At 30.7% G+C, this 19,501-nt stretch overlaps 1 long non-coding RNA gene across 1 annotated transcript; it reads left to right on the top strand.

The window, feature by feature from the left end:
* Positions 1–1,278: 1,278 nt before the first annotated feature.
* LOC145804250 (uncharacterized) lies at positions 1,279–2,206 on the top strand. The gene is made up of 3 exons (XR_014345879.1): positions 1,279–1,512; positions 1,662–1,749; positions 1,994–2,206. It is a non-coding gene; the product is annotated as an uncharacterized LOC145804250 (long non-coding RNA).
* Positions 2,207–19,501: the final 17,295 nt, after the last annotated feature.

The raw sequence follows: 19,501 nt of genomic DNA, 5'->3' as shown, positions 1-19,501 counted from the left end.
AGTATATGGAAAGGTAATATTGAAACTGATCAACTAGTCCATCCTATTAGGGCTATGTTTTATTCCAATTAAATGGGACTGAGTTCACCCATAACACTTCATCAAAAAGCCACTACTTATTTTGCACAGTTGTATTTCCTAGTCTCATGCTCATTAATAAACATCATTACCCAATATAGTTGATATTTCGAGATAAATATTTCAATCATATATATTTCCCCTTACACACACACACACACACACACACACACACACATATATATATACATATAGCTATGTTTTTCTTAGCCCCAAAGTACTTGCTTTATTTTGTAGTGTTGCCATTTTATTATCCCAAATATTCAAAATCTCATTTGTATCTAAAATATTGCATGAAAAACATTGCCTGTTAACTTTTTTTAATCCACATCAAGTATGTCAATTACATGATGTCGATCATCTATATCATGCCTCAGGTACTTTTGATATCCCACTTACTAGAAAAATGTGACCAAGTTACCAACATAGTTGACAATGAATTATTCCAAATAAGAATTTGTAGCTTTAAAAATAATATTTCAGGGACATGTACCAACTCATTTTAATGCTTCCAGTGTGTTATTGAAACCTATACATTTATGTATGTCTGAACTCTTTTACTACAATAATCCAAAGACAATAAGGACCTATCTGTATAAGGGATACATGAAACAACAAAATTAATGGACTTACTACTCTTTCCTTTCATTTCTTCAATCATAGAAGTTTGATTTACTTTAGTAAAGCTGCATCAAAATAGGCATTTATGGCTTCAATATAAACAACTCATGGTCATTCTTACTAATTTCCTGTTAAATATCAACTATGAAGCAAATTTGAAAGTATGAAATTGGTCATTATAGATGTGAAGGTTCAATTGGTACAGCTAAACATAGAAAAAAACAAGTAGACCTCCCAAATTGAAATTCAACAATTTATAACTTTCCATCCCCTACCCATTGTTGAACCTAGTTATCAAATACTAGTGCACTCATGAGTCTACTATTTTATGGAACAGTTGCCAATCTCTATGGTGAGTTTCATTCCAATATATTTGTGTGGCTTGTTAACATCAACACCTAACTTCTACAGAACTTGATCTTTAATGCTTTTGAAATATGACTACATGTTTTTACCAGCTCTCATGTTCTTTTGACTGCGTACAGATCAACACTTGCAATGGATTTTATTGCGACCAATTCAACCGCAATTCTACCACTAAACCAAAAATGTGGAGTGCGAATTGGACTGGATGGTAAGATGTCTGGCATTTTAGCCTCTCACAGCATGTTGGTTGTTTGGATCAGAAGTTGATCTTATCAACATTCAGCTTTCTTTTCTTTTAATGCTTCTATGTTTTTAACCATTACGGCTATCTGGAATGTTAGGTTTCTTTCGTTTGGCGGTGCTATGACATACAGACCTGTGGAAGACATTGCTTTTGCTGTAGCCCGATTCTTCCAGCAAGGGGGAACCTTCCAAAATTATTATATGGTAATTCTATTTTCTTGAAAGTTATTACACTTGTTACAAGTTTTTATGACAATTGCCTGATACTTATGATTCACAGTCTGCCTTGAATCTGGTTTAAATTAATCAGAATGCAAGCTTATATATTAAATATGTTTTGACTGCTTTACCAGTACCATGGTGGGACTAACTTTGGCCGGACCACTGGTGGACCTTTCATTGCTACAAGTTATGATTATGATGCTCCAATTGATGAGTGTGGTATGATTTTCTCGCTCTATCAATAATAAATGATTTGCATCCCATAAGCAACCAAACTAATACTCCAGTTTATGAAATGCTGCAATCTAGAAGTGTTAGATGTTGACAGAATGTTGTTATTTTATAATCTGAAAGATACATATATCAACCCATAATTGAGGCTTTTCTTCTTTTATTTTTTTTAATAGTTGAAGTCTGTCTTCCATCTATAAAAGGCTTTTAAAAATTTTCCCCAATGTTGCAGGACTTCTTAGACAACCTAAGTAGGGCCACCTAAAAGATGCGCACAAAGCCATAAAACTTTGTGAACCAGCAATGGTTGCCACCGGTCCAACAATTACTTCCCTTGGTCCAAATTTGGAGGTATACCTATAATTCTCTAATCCTTAACCGGTTTCTCAGGGAACTTTGTCCTCTGTGATTGACTGTGGTTCTTCAGCAATCTAATGTTTCTATAGTAAAACAAAATTTTATCTGCACAATCAAACCCAAAAAAAAAAAAAAATGCTTATGTATATCATGGTAGATGATTTGAAATTGTCTTGGGCCCAGTGATAACTCCAGAGCTTCCATGAAGCGAGTGACTGGCAGGATTCAAAAATCATTGCCTATATTAAGGAAAAAGAAATGATGTTGGTCAACAAAATTTTGTTTTATAATTCATGCTGTATACTTTATGAATAGAATTTGTTGTTGTTAAAAAGGGATGTTCCCCATTTCAGGCAGGTGTATATAAAACTAGGTCAGGTTTATGTGCTGTTTTTCTTGCCAATGTGGATTCCCAATCTGATGCAACTGTGAATTTCAATGGCAATTCATATAATTTACCAGCATGGTCTGTGAGCATCTTACCCGACTGCAAAAATGTAGTGCTTAATACTGCAAAGGTTTGCCTCATTTGCTCAAATTGAAATGTCATTTTTAATGCAACAAATTTTTGTTATTTCTAATTGATTAGAGTATATGATCTGACATATTTTCAGCTTTGTAATGCTATGAGGTTGATTTGATCGAAGAATTAAATGCAGTAACATTCAGCTTTTCACTCTCATTTTGTCTCTTTTGGTGCAGACTAGACTGAAAGGTGAAGAATTATGCCTCTCAGGTGGAGGTTCTTCAGTTTGGGTGTCAAAACCCACTTTACCCAAGAACCAACCCTTGATTTGGTACAAGGTAATATTATGTTCTTTCTTTTTTGCTTACAATTTAGCCAAATTAAGGGATTCATTGTTGTAGGGATGGGATATCAATGACTTGGATTATAGTCTCAGAAAATAATAAGTACTTGATTTTATGCTTATGGGACATACACCACATAGAGAGAGAGAGAGAGAGAGAGAGCATGTGAAATATTTCTACCTATCCCACTTTTGTTTTCCCTGTCATCAGTGTTTTTGCCCTTTGGACTTTGTTGGGTCATCTCAAGCTCACCTTCTCTTGCACCTGAAAAGAAAGAAAGAGACTAGTAACACCTTTTGTTACTTATGAGAAAAATCAAAGGGTTGAAAAATATTATTATGATCAGTTGCTTTATGACTATACAAACTATTGAAATGAAAACACAATATGAATCTTGAAGGCTTGTGACTAGGGATCATGCGGCATTGTACAAGTGATTTGGCATCGAAGATTTCATAATGTGTTTGACAAAATAAAAATTGTGCAGTTTATAAATTTTTTAATCTTGAATTTGTATAAAGAAAAGATAGAAAAAGAAACTAAATTGAAAGAATTTTTTAAAAAAATCCTTTTTGGGTAAGGTTAGGGGAAAATGAGATTTAAAATGAATGGATGTCAAAAAAAATATTGTTGTGGGGAATTTTATGCCTAGATCTTGCTTATCCTCCTATTCTTGCAAATATGATCTTCAATTTCACTGTAATCTTTATTTTTTAATATATAAACCACATAGTTACCAAAAATAAAAAATAAATAAATAAGACTTGTCGAGAATTATTTATAGTCTAAATTTTCTTTATAGATTTTAAAATTGAAAATGATACTTATGCTCATTCAATTATTTTTATTGCAGGAAATAAGAAAATATGAAAGTATCAAACAATGGACGTCATTTCTCGATTTAAACATTTTTCATGGAGGTCTTTATAAAATGGCGTCATGAGTAATACTTTTGAGTACTATTGTTATGTGACAAGTTTATCTTTTGGATTATGGTGTGGGCTATTAGTTTGCTACAAACATTGGATCTTTTTTGTATTACAGGCTTATGTAATGAACCTTTTAATTAAGTTGTTTTGGATATTTTGGGATTATGAAAATGCAGGCTCTTTTACCTTTTACAATTATTGAGTATTGAGCCATTAAAATAAAATAGTGTTGTTATAGATATATAATGTGAGCAAGTTGTTGGCTTTTTTGTTGGCTGCTGTTGTTTCCTTTGATGCCTAGTGTCATTGTTGCTGGTGCATGGTGCTATGGCTGGTGTTTACTGCCAACAGTTTGCCCACAGTTTGCTGTTGTTTGCTGTCTTAGGGGCTATGGTGTCTGTTTTGATCATTTTTTAATCAAATTGTCTCTATAATATGGCCTTTTGGGTTTTGTTTCTAGTTCCTTTTGTTGTTTAGATCTTTTTAGTGTAACCAGGTTATGTTGCTCTTAGGTTTTTTTTTGTCTTGTTTGCCTTGTTCTTGCTCTCATTTGCTCTTTGCTTATGTGGTGTGTGAACATGATGGTTTTCACTGTTTAGATTGTCTTTTTTTGTGTTTTGGTTTATGTGTCTTTGTATAGTTGGTTAGCTCCTAGGGTATACCCCTTGTATCTTGTAGTTTTTTGTCATTTTATTTATGACTGATTCACCCCGCCCCCCCCAAAAAAAAACATAGTCTACAACCGCGGTTAATAACCGTCGCTGTAAATAAAATTCAAAACGAATTCTATGGCTATAGCGACACTGTAAAACTGATGGAATAGAGTCAAAATATAGCAGCGGTTCACAAAATGTCGCAAAAGTGAAGGATATAGCAGCAGTCGACCCGTCGCTATAAAGTTAGCAAGTAATTGATAAATTCAAGATATAGCGACATTTATAACTGTCACTACATCGACCGTCGCAATAAAAATAACTATACCAGCGTTTGCGGAAAACGTCACTATAAGGATATGCTGACGGGGCTATTGCGGCGGTTTGGCTGTCGCTATTTCAACCGCGGGTAAAGGTATTCTAGTTTTTAGCGACGCTTTTTCCTGCTTTTAATGACAGTTTTGGCCGCTACTAAATCTTGATTTTTTTGTAGTGTATACACAATAAAAATATTTTTATACCACGTAACTGTCAATATGTTATTAACAAAAAAACTTAATATGAAAAGTCAAAGTGCAAAAAAATAAACTTAAATATCAAAGTAAAAAAATTCCAAACATAAAAAGGTAAAGTATTTTATCCTTTTTTTGGGGCATTTTGGCAAGTTGATAAAAAGTCTATTTTTTAACTTTTTAGTTTTTTTTTAATCACATCACCTCTCTACATTTGTATACCAAAAAAGTCAAAAAACGGCAACATTAAGCCTATGTTTGGGAAGTGAGTTTTGTGACTTTTTTTTGCTAAAATAGTCACAAAAAATAAAATAGATTTTTTTGCCCAATAAGACAAAACATCACATCTAACCCATAATCATTACATTATTTCTCTCACAAAAAAGTCAAAAAAGTCAAAAGTCCTTCCAAAATCAGGCTTTTTAGCCCCAAGCTAAAATAACCAAAAAAATTAAAAAGTCAAAAAATCAACCCATTTTCCAAACAAAACCTAAAAAAATCAAGTTTTTACTATCTTCCTAAAACACCACTTTATAAATAATAAGTTGAGACAAAGGAGACATTAGGACAGGTGACGTAAAACCAATCAATTACTTGAGAATGGATATTAATGGCCACATCTTTATTAGTTTTATAAGTTTTAATGTTGATACAAGCACTAAAACGACTATAATATTTAAAAATTACAATTAAAGTTTATTAGCTTAATTTCATCTATAACTGCTAAAATGATAAATTGGTCTCCTTGGGAACATATTTTTTTAGTAATTTTTTAAACTTTTTAGCTAAAATATGATGTAAAAAAAATTAAGACTGTGTTTGGTTATGTTCTGAAATCATGAATCAGCAGCATCACTCACGTATGATATTTGGTAGGTGTTTTGTAATCACCTTTCAAAAACTTGTAGAGCGCTCTGTCTCAGCAGTTGTTTTCAGGATTTTTTTTTTGAAAATTTTGCCTGACGGGGGTCGTCCGGCCGGTTGACCGGAATAGTAATTTTTTTTTTTTTTTGCAATTTGTATGTTAATTTTTATATAATTGAAAAAAAATTTTGCTGAATTTTTTATATGCTTTAAAATAATTTTGAGTTGTATGTCTAGTTATGAGTTGTAAATTTTTGTATCAAATATCAAATGTCACATCAATAATTCTCCACTCAAATTAAAATTCTTTTCAAAACTATTTTCAAAACTCTTTTATCAAATAAATTTTCTACACTCAAATCATAATTCCAAACCCCACAAACTCAAAATACAACTCACACTCTCAAATCATAATTACAAAACACAACCAAACACAATCTAATATTTTGATATGATTTTTTGACTTTTTACAAAAAGATATGCAAAAAGTGAAAAAAAAAAAAAGAATCTTTGATTTTTTGATATAGATTCTAGGCTTTTTGATTTTCTTAGTAATTTTTTGATTTTTTTGGCTAAAAAAAGCTCTTGCCAAACGAGGCCTTAATATGTGTAAACCCAAGGTTGCTGGCTTAATGTTCAACAAGATTTAAGGAGGAACGGGGTGGTAGGAGAGGATCACCAAATGGGAAGAACAACTAGGAGAGGGACGTTGGAGTTGGTAGGGAAGGTGGCCATTGCTAGCAAGTGACGAGGTTTTCTTTTTATTTTATTATTGTTTTATTTTATTTTATTCTAAAACAATGTGGTTTTAAGACATTACAAGACACCAACTAATGAAGATATTGATTCCAAAAACTTTGGTACTCAAATTGGCCATGAAGTCAGCTGCAGCACTCACTTGCACTATTAACTAGCCCTTTCAAGCGTTCTTTTCCTGGATCATAGCAACAACAAAGGCGAAATACCAAATCAAAAAAGTAGTTTTATGTTTTTGTTTTTCCGTAAAGGTGGGTATTGAGAATATCTCTAAAGGAGGTAAAAGGGTTACATGCAGCGGTGGAGTAAGAAAATTAAATTAAAAGGGGACGCTTATTAATTATAATTTTATTTTATTTTATTTTCATAACTAACAATAAGAAAATAATAATAATTTTTGAATTAATATTAAGTACAAAAAATTAAATAAATTGTTACAAAAGTATTTCACATAAAATTTTACAATTAACTTCGACTAAAATCGAAAAAAAATATTGCGTGTAACTAGTGTATCGTGGACAATGTAAAAAAGTCATATATTTAAGTCGTAAAATAAATTTTATAATGGTAAGATAAATCAATTGTTTACAAAATTCGAATAAAAATTTCATATAATAGTGATATCACATGATTTTTGACATATGATATCACCAACTAATAGTAAAGCAACATATGAACGATGAACTCCACATGCAAATATAACTAACACTCTAGTAATTTTTACATATATATGGTGAGATTAATTATATTTGCATATCAATAATGATGGATATTATATTTATATTAAGATTTTTTCACAAAATTTTTATACATAAAAATATCATTTGTTGTAATCACTTCATTTTCAATAAATCAATCACTATTATTTTCGTAAATTTATAAATGCCCCTGATATTTTATTCTAAATATTATTTTTATTTAAAATTTTATTTATATACATATGTAAAAAAAAATTAAAAATGAAATATCTAAGGGGGCATGTGAACCCCTAGTCCCCACGGGGCTCCACCACTGGTTACATGAGGTATTTTTGTTAGTGAAGTTGATTTTCTCTTCTTCCAACAGGTTCTATATTATAATAGGCATTTTGTCCATTTTTATTTTCGCTCTCCACGTCTTAGTTAGGGGTTGTTTGTGGTGTCCTAAATAAGTGTACTTTTTGTCTTTTTGAACTAAAAAATTGAGGAAGAAAATATGGATGTTTGGGTTAATTTTTTGACTTTTTATGAAAAAATGTGTAATAAAAAATTATAAAAATTGATTTGTAAGGAAAAATTAGAATTGAGAGTTATACAGCCGTAATTGTTGACTTTTGGTGAATAGTGTTAACTTTTTAACTTTTTGAATAATTTTTTAACTTTTTACCTTTTTTATAATATGCCAAACTTGACCTTAATTTCCATTGTTGAGCAAAAAGATTTTCCCGCTGTTTTGAGATCTCCATCTCTGCTTACTCCCCAATCTTGGCTGCATCTCTATTTATTTCAATCCATTGTTATTTTTTAAAATATGATCGCATAAAAATATTATTTTAAAAAATAAATATTTATAAATATCAAGTCAACACTAAGTGCATAAATAACATCTCATAAAAAGATTATATTTTTTATTTATGCTTATAATATATATTTTTTAAGTTAGTTATAGCTAAAATAAGAATAATGCTTGGGACCCCCTTGTGGGGGTCACCCCCTCACCCCCCTTTGCCACGTGGCGGGTGGTGATTGGAGGAGCAGGAAAAAAAAGAAAAAGAAAAAGAAAATGTAACCAATGAGAGAGAGAGGGGGTCAAAGGGGGTGGGGGAAAAGGGGGGATGAATCATTGTTGCTAAAATAAATAGTATGGTTGAAAGACACACTAACTAAACTAGTTAAACAAAATAAATATTGTACTTTTTTATATACATTTAGAAGGCATTTTGCCTTTCAGCCTAGGAGTTGCTCCCGATTAAAATATTGAAACTTTTTTTATTTTATTTTATTATGACTAATCAATAATACTGTAATGATTCGAAATTACTAAAAACAAACTTTAAAGTTACGTTTGATTGTTGAATTATTTTTTATAAAATTTGATACAATCAAATTTTTAATAGAATTGTGAGAAATAAGTTGTATTATGTGGAAATTGATTTTGATACGTTGTGTATAACTAAAAATTTTATATTATGATATTGGTAAGCTTGTTCAATTACCCCTCTAGATTAAATTCATAGCTACGCGACTGGATATGTTTTGTCACTTGAATTTATAGTTGAAAGATATGCTAATCATGAAAAAAGGAAAATAGAAAAAGATAAAATCGGACTCATATATAGTTCTCATTTTTACATTAGGGTCTTTAAGTGAATAATTTTGGTTTGAAATTTTTAAAACAAATTTATGAGTTTTTAATGTGTATTTTTTAAATTTTAGTGAATTTTTTTAACATTCTAAAAAGTTTATTAAAATACAATAAAATACGAAAATATATTAATTTTTGTATTATTTTGTATTTTTTTACACTTTGTTTGCACAAATTTCATACTTTTTAAGTTTATTTAGATTAAGGGGTTGTTTGAGATGACCTAAATAAATGTACTTTTTATCTTTTTACGAAAAGATGTGCAGAAAAGTAGAGATGTGATGTGATGAAAAAAAGATAAAAAGATAAAAAAAATGGATTATTTCTCATATGCCAAACTTGGCCTGAATGGACCTAAAAGGTAAACAAAAATTTATTAAAATGTTAAAAAAAAAGTACGAATTAAAAAATCAAAAAACTATTTTTAAAATTTTCAAATAAAAAAAAGAGAGAAATATTTAACACATAAAATTATATTTCACTTTTGTTTTATTTTATTTTCATCATTCAACACATTTTAATATTCAAATTTAAGCATTCCATTGAAAATGCTATTAAAGGGAAAATTTTCCGACATAGCCCCATGTTATAGGACCAGACTGTACCGCATTGAGCGGGATTTTTGGCGGTTGATGTGCTTAGACAAGGTCGTATTGATGGTAGGATAATCGCACCTCAGTGCGACTTTGTAAAATAAAAACAAAAAAATTTAATTTTAATCATTATTATTTATAAAAAATTTCATTAATTTGCAATTATTATTATGAAATTACATTGATTGATATTTTTCCTTGAATATGACATTGGGGAGTAATTATTTGATGGTCGTGAAGTATGCCCCACATCACTTATCATTTAAAATTTATTAAATATTTGTAAAATTTTAACAAAAAATATTAAATTACACAAATTAAGACATCATGTAAATTTATTACAAAATCATCCCATAACTTTTGACTTTTTAAAACAGTCCTATTCATATATTTGGTCTGTAACAATGATTGCTCATATTCCTAGCCATAATTGCTGAGTTATTTACCACGCTCAATAAAATTTCACTAACTATAACAATTTGAAAGCAATTTCACTAAGTAAGAGTATCTCTAATGGAGCTGACAAATGAGCTGTAATTGTTATGATTTAGCAAGAGTGAAAAAACAAGGGTCTCTAATGATCTAATATTCTTCCTACCAAATATAGCAAATGTCATTTCTATTGTTAACATATTTTTGGCTTCAAATCAATTGAAAAAACAAAATTCGTTCACAATAAAACCTCCCAAAATCTTTTTTTTTTTATCTGCAAAGTTCACCATTTTTTTAAAAAAAAAACAGAATTCGTTCTGAAAATATTTTTTCACAAATTCACAACAAATTTCTAAAATTTTATAATGATCATCAGTCAACCCAAATTTCACAAAATTATATAAATTTCTAAAGTTCTGATAAACGAATGTAGAAGATAAATATTTGGATTCCAACATGATTAATGAACTTGCTATGATGTCTCAACCTCCATCAACCTCTAGGGTTTGTTCTTCATCGACTTGTAGGGCTTGTTCCCAGACCGATCGAGCTTCATTGAAGTCAAAACACTAGTGTTCCATTGAAGTCAGCGATCGGTGCTAGTGGTGGTGATCAAAATCAGAGAGAGAGAAAGAGAGAGGAGAGGGGAGGGAGAGAAAGAGAGAGAGAGATAGTCGACTATTGGTTCGAAGACGATGGCAGTGGTGATGATGATCAAATTGAAGATTGAGAGAAATGGGGTGGTTTTGTGAGGGAAAAATTGATAAATGAAGATGGAGAGAGAAAGAGATACTGATTGCTTTGCTTGATGAGAATAAAGATGAAAAAAAGAGAAAAAGAGAATGAAAGCTGCGAAATTTTCCAGAGGGTCAATCTCAGCCGTGGATTATCCTATGATCCAATGGTCTAGATGGTCCAAAATGAGCACAATGCTCTATTTGCAGTAGTGAAAAAAAAAAAAAAAAAAAAAACCTTTTTGTATTACAGAAAGAGAAAAAAAAAATTTGTTTCAATGTTATTTTGCTTTTGTTTCAATGCTTTCATTTTAATTTTTTTCCCAATTTTTAATTTTTTATATTTGCCTAGTAAAGTAGAATGTAACTATTTAGGTTTTTTTTTTTTTAACAAAAAGTTTTAAAAAAAAAATCATAAAAAGACAAAAAAATAAGTTATAAAAAATTCACTAAAAAACATATATCCAAACAACCCCTATAAAATTGAAGAGAAAGTTGGTTAAAATTTGTCAAAATGCCATGTGATCATTAGAGCATCATTGTTATAATTTGACAATTTACTACTATCCATTGCCAAATTATAGCTTTGGTAAATGCTATTATACCATTTGGCATTTGAGATGCTCTAAAAGAGAGATGACAGAGAGAGAAGAATGAAGAAAAACATACAAAACAAACAATAACAATCAGATTTTTGTTAACTAATAACATATAAATCAACAAATAGAGAAACAAAATAAAATACGTAGTGAGAAACGATATTGAAGATGAACATTGTCTAGATATGGGCTACTGAGATGCAATAGATAGAGAGGTAATCAATACTTATAGATCATTGACAGCAACAATTGTTTTGAGAGAATAAAATGCAGCCAGCGCTAGAGAATAGTAGAGATTGAGATAGCGACGATTTTGAGTGAAAAAAAAAAATGTGTGCAGTGCCTATAGATGTGATTGAAGCAATAGTGGTAGATCTCATTGAGGCAGGCAACAATGAGTCAAGAGTCTCTCCTTGTAGCTTCGTCCTTGCGTCTGTCCTTGCAAGCTTTCGGACCTATTTTTAGGTCCAATTTTGATAATCTAAACTGTTCATATTTTATGATTTATTCAGTATATCATACCTGTAAAAAATCAAGTTGATCGGATATCAGAAAGCATGTGTTCGGAAAACTGTTTATTAAATTATTTAAAAAATAGTTTTTAGTTCAATTTTTCGAACACATACTTTCTGATATCCGATCAACTTGATTTTTTACAGGTATGATATATTGAATAAATCATAAAATATGAACGGTTCGAATTATCAAAATTGGGTCTAAAAGTAGACCCGAAGACCTGCAAAGACAGGCATAAAGACGAAAGCCGCAAAGAGAGGATCCTGATTCGGCAACAATGGTAGACGTTAAAGTGGCTCAAAGAATGCAGTAGTTGATAGAGGAGGTGTCAAACATAGAAAAATAAGACAAGATAAAAGTAATATATTAAAAGAGAGAGAGAGAGACGGGATAATGATTGAGAGTTATAATATTTTTAATATTATAAAGTTAGTTTTAACCATTTATGTTAAACTATCAAATAAATCTAAAATCTCATCCTCCTAAATTTTCAAATCTTAAAAGTTTTAACTACCAAATATTCTTTTTTGGTGTTCTCAAACTCTAAAATATCGACCCTTGATTAAAAAAAAAAATTTATTTAATGGTTGGATTATATTGGTAATAATATATTTAGACGGTGTCTAAATAAGTATATTTTTTTAATTTTTTACAAAAAAAAATATAATATGAATTAGATTTAAAATGATATAATAAAAAGTTAATATAACAAAATAAAATAATTATAACTTAAATAAAATAATATATTAAAATAATAAATATTATTTTAACACATGTCCAACACCCTTGAGATTGGAATACATTTATGCTGTGTTTAGTTGGGAGATTTGAGTAGGAATTTATAAAGAAAAAGGAAAAAGGTGTGTGAAATTATGTGAAATATAAGCATAATTTATTTATATTTTATCTACTTTTTTATTTTTTTTTAAATTTCTTTCTAAATCCTTCAATCAAACACAACATTAGACAGACCCAAATATTAGAGTCGAGTGGATATCAAATCTAATTTACAGTAGATTCCTTGTACTAACTAACATATCATACAATAATTGTTTTTTCCCAACGTTAAAACGTGCAGAAATTGTAGAAAAGGAACAGTTTCATTGGAGGAGACTTGGCGGGACAGTCTGGCGTGCTAATCTTTTGCGCCTCCGTTTCCATCGCAAACTACCACTTTGCCATTTGCACTGCGTTGACAACTGTACCCTTTTTGGTCATTTCCATTTTTCAGAGGCTCACAGTATAAATGTATTTTAAAAGTAAAAATATTTTTGTTTTTTTTTTATAAAAATTTAATAAATATAAAAATATATGAAAATATACTTAATTTTTTTATTTTGGTAGGTCTAAAAAGTTAAAATTTTTAAATAAAATATTGAAAAAATCACTAAAAAAAAAATACATATTGAAAACTTAAAAAAAAAAATTGAAAATTGCAACGTTTTATTTTCAGCTAAAAATCCATAAGTAGAAGAAAAAACATTTAATGACTCACTCGTTTTATCACTAATAATTTTTCTTACACTAACTTTTTAATAATAGTTTTGTATGTGAAAATATTTAAAATCATTGTCAAACCCGTTCTTAAAATGCTGCATTTATAGGAAACAACTAACAAAAAAGTAGGACGCAATGGGTAATATTTTTATTTTTATAAAATAAAAATACATGCATTAGTTGTTACTATAAAATTATAACAATTTTACTAAAAAGACTTTTCCAATGAGTTGTTAGAATTGTTTTCAAAAAAATAATATTGTCGAATTTTATGTCAAAATTTGATGTTAATAATATTTGCATAAAATTAAAATATATAAAATGCACAAAAAAATCTAATATGTGACTGACATCCATCTAGATTATTATATGAAACATGCTTAAAATAAGCTACGTAGTTTGTGTATTGTTTTGTGTTTTAATTTCGTGCTTGTAGAACTATGGAAAATTTGACACATATGTCATTTCTATTCACTCAGCTTAATAAAAAGAATAATACTAATAATTTGATTCAGTGATTTAGATATAAGAAATCCAACAAACAAAAGTTAAAAAATAAAAAAATCTACCCTTCTAAAAAAAACAATAATTTAATAAATGTATCAAAATTATATTTGAATCAATAAACTAACATTATTAAAGTTGATATTTTCACATTTTTATTTTGTTCGGTAATTCAAGCTATTTCCTAATCAATTCAAGTTTCGTTTGGCATTGACAAATGTAGCAAATTTTTTTGTGTTTGGACTTTTTTAGTCTCGTTTTATTTGGATTTTTTTTTTTAAACTTTCGTAAGAAAAAAAATGTACTGATTTTGAGTTGAATGCAATATTTTGTCTTATTAGCTTATTTAGCCTATTTTGTTATTTTGTGCTTTTTTTAGCCCCATAATGATAGCCAAACTAGGGCTCAATCTAATCGGATTGGAGTTATCTTGTATGACAATTAAGAACTAATATTTGAAAGTCTTAAAATTAATGACTTAACAAATGTCTAGTGATCCTTTAAAATATTTAAACTTAAGATGTTGAATTTTATCTTTATACATTTATTGCGATTATTTCACATTTGTGTTAAGACAATAATGAATGGAGTGTGGTTAATTAACCAAGGTTCCTTGAGTACCATGTGCATGTGGTGGTATTTTAGCAAAACGGCATGTTGATTTAAACGTGTCTCACTCAAAAAGTGATGCTTATGATTACGGCGATAGGCCGTGAAAAAAGACCTCGTACCTAAAGGCCATGTTTGATTCACAATACTAATAGTGAGGTATTAATAATCCTATTAAATTAGTGTGGTATTAACTATCCCACCCCTACCCCATTACTAATAATCCTACAAATTTGTTGGATTAATTATCTATGGGATTAATAGTCCTAAACCAAAATATTAAAACAAACATAGGATGATTGGACCCACGGATTAATAATCCTAATCCCATGATTTAATCCTTCCAATCAAACATGCCAAAAAAGTTTTGTTCAGGACTTGTTGCTCGTCAATGGGCAAACAATCAACATAATTGGAGTAGGTATTTTCTCAAGTGGTCATGGCGAGAGTCATTCATTTGATGAATTTAAAAATTATCCTTTAAAAATACAAATTAACGATAAGATTAATCTACCAAATTAATTGATTCAGTGGATTAGATATTTAATTTTACCGGGAAAAAAAAAGATTCAAGAATTTAAATCATTATAAATAATATAGTATAAATAAAACTAGTAGTAACACTGTACGTTCCGTTCTCCTTATGTTTGTTGATGCAAAATCATATAAATTGATAAATTTTATAACAAATTCATTAATTAATGTGATATCTATAATATTATTAAATTGTATGTCGCACCTATTTATATCATTTTTGTACGGGGAGGAAATAATTCTCCTCGTATAATCCTGTTGACCAAGTCCACGCTCCTCCGTACGACGTCGCTTTGTTACCTGAAAACACAAACGTGAGCTAGCCGGCGGGTGTGTGCCGGAAACCTCTCCGATGCCTAAGTCAGAAAACTTGACAAATAGACAAAGCTCTAAGTTCTCAGAAAGATTGTGTTCAATTACCTCCTCCAAGGTGATACTTGTGAGCTTTTATAAGTTTCATATGGCACAATCCTAGTAGGACTTGTATTTCTCCATACAGAGTCCTCCTAGGATTCAATCTCTTAAGGATAATGCTTATCCTTTTACACCCTCCCCCACTGCTCAAACCAAGTGGGATGGTTTTCTTTACGGCCGAACTTCCTTTCGACCGAAGTAAACTTGGCTATATCGAGTCACAGAAGGCCGAACTATCCTTAGCTCGGTCCTCTCCTCCAAATCTTTACTTCGGCTGCCCTGTTCAACCTTGATGCGCTTAGATCAGACTTCCAAGTAACAAGTTCTGACCGACCTAACCATTGTAAGTCACGACCGGACTAACTCTGAGATCGGCCTAACTGTGAGTTGCCTCCAGACCGGAGTAGTTTTACTCTTTCTTGGGCCGAAGTAACTTTGTCTTCCCAAGGCCGGAGTAGCTTTACATCCATGAGCCGAAGTAACATTTACTTCTCCCAGCCGGAGTAACATTGCTCTCTGGGCCGGAGTATCCGTTACGGCCTTCTTACTTAGTCCTTCGCGTTTTGGGCCTCAAAGCCCAACTTGCAGCTCGGCCCAATTTTTCCCAAAAATTACCCTCTCAATTTTATATTCTAAAATTTTATTATTGCGTATGACATCAATTAAGAATTTTTTTTTTTTATAACATTTGTTATTTAAAAAAAAACAACAATGCTACGTAACTCAAATTTTGTGACTCAAAAGTGGCTCAAATGGCTAAAACGACGTCATTTTGAGTACAAAACAACATAAAAATGGCCAAAACGACGTCGTTTTGGCCATTTGAGCCACAAAATTTGAGCTACGAGACATTTTCCAAAAAAAAATGTGCTGATATTTTAACTTTATATATATTTTTTAATTCCATTGATAGTTTTAGACAGGAAAATGCTATACAAATTTTACAATTTCTTTACTAGATGTATCATTTAATAGTTTCAAAATATATATGATTTAATAAATAAAAAAAATTATTGATTTATATAGACATTATTCTTTTAGACATGTGATAAAAATGGGAACTTGTAAGGGAAAATAACACGTCAGTGTGATAATAAAAAATTTACAAAAATATGATAAATATTAATAATTAAAATCATAAATTTTCTCACGTATTTGTAAATATTTTTTTTGATCCCCACTAATGTGTAGTTCTCTCAATTTTTAAATAATTCGTAACATTTCAAAAAAAAATTGCAAAAGAATAGGGTATACAATTATAAATGATATGAAAACTTGAAAACTATTTTTTAGAAACATGGAATCAACATTATGAAAATATATATTTGGGCCAAAAAGCCATTCCCTTTCTCAAATTTACTAATATGCCATTTTCTCTTTCCATTTTCCTTATCACTATCCTTTTTGTACGTAACTCTTGGCCGGTCACTACTGCCATACCCTCTCCCGCTACCCTTACCCATATCTCACCCTTGTTACTATCACCACCCTCTCCCGCTACCCCTAACCCCTACTCTCACCGCTCCTAGCCATTGCAATCATAAAAAACCCCGGCCCTTTTCATTGTTGTCATAAAATAGAATTTGGTCCAAATCTCAATAACATGGATTAAGGATTAAGAATTTTAGATTTAGATGGAGAGGGGTTGGGAAGGTTTATGGTGTTTGTTGTGTTTGAGGATTAGGTGGAGAATATTGTTGGATGGGATAGAAACGTGCTAGAATGTTAAGGGGTGGTGGTAGCCATGGTGGGGAAACAGTAGGAAGGATAAGAGGTAACATGAGAAAACATAAAAGGGGTTGGGGATGTCAAAAAGGGTATAACAGTGGTTGCAGTGACAAGTTACTCGTGATTGAAGTTGGAAGAAACATATTAGTAAATTCAAATTACAGAGAGGGTTAATTTTGTCCAAAATAAAACTCATCCACACAGTTGAATTTCTTTTGTATTTTTTAAAAATATGCAATAAATTGAAAATATATATATATATATATATATATATATAATCTTTTGGAGTATCATTTATTTTGCTAATAAAAATAAGACATAATAGTCACTCGATTGAAACAACAACACATGATGCTGCATTACCTTATTAATTAGTGAAGAATGTGAGATTTACGATTTATGTCAAATAATGAAAATATAATAATTTATAATTAGTGTGTGACATATTCCATACGATGCCATGACACCGAATAATTTTGACCTATTTTGGGAAGATGGTAAAAAGTGACTTTTTGGCTTTTAACCAAGCTTTTGACTTTTTTAGACAAATGATTTGAGAAGTTGATAAAAAGTGACTTTTGACTTTTTTTATTAATATTTATTTATGATGTCAAATCATAATAAAATGACCAAACTACCTCCATTTAGTTTAAAATATTTACAACTTCACCCATGTAACACATTTTGACCCATGAGGGGTAGAATTGTAATTTCACCATTGGCTAAAAACCAACTTGCCAAATTTTTTTTTTTTTTAAAAAAAGCCAACTTTTGGCTTTTGCTACAAACCAAAAAAAAGTAACTAAAAGCCAACTTTCCAAAACAAGCCTTTGTTTAGGTCTATTTTAAAAAGTAAGTTACAAGTTAACTTTTCAATTTTTTAAAAAAAATTTAAAAATAATATGACTAAGAAAAATAAAAAATTTATAAATTGACAAAGGAGCCTTCTTTGACAGAGTACACAAGATCTCCAAGAATTCGGATCCTCCGTCGTCCTTATCTGCAGCCCTTCCTTGTAGCGCCTCAAAACGACGTTGTTTTGGGGCAACTTTTCATGGGGAAAAAAAAATAAATAAATAACACAGAACTCAGAAAAGTGGTGTGGTGGGTTTGAGGCGACACCACCACCTCCCCGCCATCGCCGCTGCTACCCACCTTTCATTCCTCTTCTCACATTCCTGTTTCTTCTTCTTCCTCCGACAAAGTCTGATCACTTATCGAGTTCAAAACCAATCGGGCTTGATTTTAGTTCTATGTTCTTGGGCTTGATTTTAGTTCTTGGTGATGATGATGATGATGAAATTATTCTGTGTTCTTGGGCTTGATTTTAGTTCTTAGGTTTGAAATTTTGGGTAGGTAAAAAAAAAAGATGAAGCAAAAAAAAAAAAAAAAAAAAACCAAGAACACAGGATGAACATAGGATCTTTGAAGCAAAAAGAGAACACATGATGAAATTTTGGGTGGGTTTGAAATTTGATCAATTTCATCAAGATGTTTGATGCTTTGACAAATTGACTCTGTTCTTAGCTTTCTTTTTCTCCCTCTCCTCCGCTTTTTTCTTTCTTTTTTTTCTGGTCTTCATCTCTCTGTTTCCTCTTGATTCTGTGTTTATGGGTGTAGCATTAGCATGCACAAGTCCAAATCAAAAGAAAAAAGAGAGCACAAATTAAAAATCCTAGATTATCCAGTTGATTATTTGATTGATTGTTGTTTGTTCTTAAGATTAGCCTTGGGTTCATAAAACAGAGACTCTTAAAGGTTATGATGATGACGATGATGATGATCTAAGAAGAGATTAAAATAGAGGAAAGAGAAAGTTGAAGGGATCAAAGGGTTTTAGTGTATTTTAAGGAAGAGAATTAAAATGGAGTTGAGAGGGAAAGACAAAGATATGGGCATTTCAATTGGTTACAGTACAACAACAACAATAGCAGTTATAGGTAGAAGAAGAAACGATCATCATCAAAGCATAGTTCTCAACCCTACACAGCAAACCCTAGATCACCATCTTCATCTTCATCAACAATTGAATCTACACCAACAAACCCATGTTGTGAGAAGAGATCCAGATCCAACTCCATCTCCATCTCCAACAATTGCCAGAGCATCAAACTCAAAAATACAACGGTCACCACCACTTCCCACTTTCTGAGTGTTTTTTTTTTTTCCCATGAAAAGTTGTTCTAAAACGACATCATTTCGGAGCACTATAGGAAAGAGTTGCAGATAAGGGCGACGGCGGATCCCGATTTGATCTCCAATATTGTATTAGTCCAACAGTGCAGTAGTTATCAATGATAGCTTATCATTGGGGTTTCCAATTATTTGTCAACTGCACTGCAAGGGCAATTTGGCA

This window comes from Camellia sinensis, chromosome 12 (assembly GCF_055761805.1).
Source record: "Camellia sinensis isolate YWXY chromosome 12, ASM5576180v1, whole genome shotgun sequence".
NCBI lineage: Eukaryota > Viridiplantae > Streptophyta > Magnoliopsida > Ericales > Theaceae > Camellia > Camellia sinensis.
The sequence above is the reverse complement of the archived record's forward strand: the minus strand, read 5'-3'. Positions and strand labels throughout refer to the sequence as shown.